Below are 3,585 nucleotides of genomic sequence, written 5' to 3' on the forward strand. Positions count from 1 at the left end.
GGGTGGTGCAGGCCTGGAAATGGTTTCCTGTGCAGTTGGAGGAAAGGGAGATGGAGCAGAGAGGATGATCTCCCTGGAGATGTAGCCGCGACATAACCACAGAAGGCACTTCATCTTCTCTACTGCGTCCTCACCCAGTGGGCTAGGTTTTTCTCTTGGCCTGGGCCTTCCTCCTGACTTCTCTACTCTCATTGAAATGACTTAACATCCTACATTCACTTTGAATTCATGGTCTCCATTCTGTAAAAGAAAAACAAAAACAAAACTGTCCACCTAAAAGTCACAACTCTAAATTGACTTTCACCTCCAGTCTCTTCCCGTCCCCTGCTGGCCCTGGTGTGGCAGCCTCTGGGCTGGCTTTCCTCTCCTAGGTGGGGTGGAGCTTCTTGCTTGATAGTTCAGTTATAGATGGTTTGTGCTCTTTGGTCCCAGCATATGTCTCAGCCGAAGTCCTCCCCTAAGGCTGCTTTTTTATGCCCTCGGAGGCTCCCTGTGGTGTGAGAGAGGTTTGCATCCTAATCCTGGGAACCTGTGTGTGGGAGGTTACATGGCAGAGGGAACCAAGGAGGCAGTGGAACTAAGGGTGTCAATCAGCTGACTGTTTTTTGTTTTTTGTTTTTTGTTTTTTTGAGAGGGAGTCTTGCTCTGTCACCCAGGCTGGAGTGCAGTGGCGCAATCTAGGCTCATTGCAACCTCCACCTCTCAGGTTCAAACGATTCCCCTGCCTCAGCCTCTTGAGTAGCTGGGACTACAGGCACCTGCCACCACGCCCAGCTAATTTTTTTTATTTTAGTAGAGAGGGGTTTCACCATTTTGGCCAGGATGGTCTCGATCTCCTGACCTCATGAACCATCCGCCTCAGCCTCCCAAAGTGCTGGGACAGCTGACTTTTTAATAGGAAGACTACTCCAGACTATCTGGGTGGGCCTGATGTAATCCCCAGTGTTCTTATAATGGAAGAGTGACCAGGGAGAGGCAGGTGAGAAGGACTTGGCCTCTGTAGCTGGCTTTGAAGATGGAGGAAGGGGCCACGGACCAGGGAACACAAGTGGCTTCTGGAAGCTGGATAAGGCAGAGAAATAGATTCTCCCCCAGAGCCTCCAGAGGGAACCAGCCCAGCCAGCACCTTTGCTTTATCCCATTGAGGCCCATTCCAGGCTTCTGAACCCCAGAACCACCGGGTAATACATGAGCGTTGTTTTAAGCCACTTTGTCTGAGGTCATTGTTACAGGAGTGACAGGAAATGAATACAGTCTCCCTTTGGCTTTCCCCCGTGTGGCTCCTTGGCTGTGGACACTGCCTCCCCTTGGCCATCTCCTGATCCTGCTCAGCTCCTGCCAGAGGGTTCACCCCCGTGGGGCAGGCTGCTTGAAAGGCCCCCAGGCAGATCCATTTCTACCACAGATTCCATGTCTGGGCCCTGGGGTTCTGCACTTTTGACTCAACCCCAGAGCAGAACATGCCCCGACCTGAGTGTGGCCTCTTTCTCACTGCCTCAGGCTCATCATGCTTTCTCCCACCCCGGGCAAGCATGGGCCCTCGGGCCCTTGACCCTGGGGTGCAGCTGTTTCGTGTCCAGCACTGAAGAGCCTAAGCAGGTCCTGTTCCGGCCGTGGTGTCCTCCTGTGTAGCAGGTCAGGCTCAGGGAGAGAATTTCAGAGATGGCTTTCAGCTGCAGACTCTTCCTAGAATGTATGACCTGTGCTGTAACAAGCAAAGCTGGTTTAAAAAAAAAAAAAAAATGGAAGATGGCCTGGTATAGTGGAGCTCTGGGTATCACTGGCAGCAAAATACCCTCAGCCTCTCAGAAATGGCACCAAATAAAGAGGATGTGCTTGCCAGGGCCACAGTGAGGGCTTGCAGACAGCCTGGCCACTTCCCAGAGGTGAGGCCAATTAGAATTTAGAAGATGCTTATGAAGGGGTTAATTATGCAAGGTTTTTTTTTTTTTTAAAAAACTAATATTGATGGAAGGCTGTTCCAACTGAACGTATATTAGGAAGATGATACGTAGATAAACACCAAGTCTGGCTGGGCGCAGTGGCTCACGCCTGTAATTCCGGCACTTTGGGAGGCCGAGGTAGGCGGATCACTTGAGGTCAGGAGTTAGAGACCAGCCTGGCCAACACAGTGAAACCCCGTCTCTACTAAAAAAAAATACAAAGAATTAGCTGGGTGAGGTGGCAGGTGCCTGTAATTCCAGCTACTTAGGAGACTGAGGCAGGAGAGTCATTTGAACCTGGGAGACAGAGGTTGCAGGGAGCCAAGATTGTGCCATTGCACTCTAGCCTGGGCAACAGAGCAAGACTCCATAAAAAAAAAAAAAGACAAAGTCTAAAGCCATGAGCTTACAAGTGCTAGGCTGGGACACTGCAGTTAGGCCCATGGTCAACCTGAGCCTCAAGCCCTTGCCTGTGACATTTCTGCTGTATTTCATGTCATTAGGCCAGGTAAGCCCAACACATCCATGTCTGTGGTGAACTTGCAATTGATATTGGCCTCGTCATGCCTGTGCATGGCACACCCTCTCCCCGGATCCTGCCACTCACTTTCCCTGGGGCCCTGTGTCCTGGGCTCCTCAGGGAAGTCACTGCATATGCCCTGTGCATCCTGTCCTTAGAGGGAAGGACGGCAGAGCTGTGTGGGCGAGGGAGCCCTGCCTTTCTGGAAAGTGAGGTTTGCACACACCTCAGGCCTGCCCCTCCTGTGTAAATATTACAGTCTAACTCTTAGGGAATTATTTGCTTGTCTTTTATAGTTCACGTTTTAAGGGAGTGTTCTGCCTCCTTTATTGGCTATGTGGCTGGAAACAACAGACTTTACTTTTTCCTTCAAATTTTGAATCCACTCATCTGTAAATGGTTATAAGATCTACCTACAGGATTTCTGCCAGAGTTGTATAATACGATAAATACCACATTAGGATGTGGAGAATCTCAATTCTACATTTTTAGCTTTAGATTGCATAAAATAAACTTGCGGATTTCAGTTAACCACACTGCATGCTTGCCTCATTGACATTCCTTTCTCCAGCATCTCTCAGAAGAAAAGCGGTTTCAGGGCTGAAGCATTGCCCAGTGGGACTCAATTAGCAGGGGAAAGCCTTGTCAGTTTTGAAGGGCGGTGGGTGTTGGGGAATGTCTTGCGTCTACAGCCTGCATTCCACCTGGGCAGAGGGAGATTTGCAGGACCTGTCAGTCATGACAGTGATTGGAAAGGAGGAATGCTTTCTCTTATCTTGGGTTTGAGCCAAGACACAGGAATCCCACCACCATAACTGCATTCATGGAAAAGAGGTACAGCTCCTGCCCTCCTGGTCTCTGTCCCCTCCCACTGCCCAGGCACCCCACCAACTCTGTGGATTCCTTTGTGCATTTAGAGTCCTGAAATGCCATCGGGAAGAGACCTCAACAAAGAGTCCCATAGCCTCTGTTTATAGCAGAGGAAAGTGTGACCCGGGAAGGAAAGGTGACCAACAGGCAGGACACTCTAACTGAGTCAGCTTCTCATCTGTGACATATCACTTTCTTATATCCTGTGGGATTCTTTGCATTTTATAGACAAGCAAACAAAAAGTCATGGAG

Source organism: Symphalangus syndactylus, chromosome 8 (assembly GCF_028878055.3).
Source record: "Symphalangus syndactylus isolate Jambi chromosome 8, NHGRI_mSymSyn1-v2.1_pri, whole genome shotgun sequence".
NCBI lineage: Eukaryota > Metazoa > Chordata > Mammalia > Primates > Hylobatidae > Symphalangus > Symphalangus syndactylus.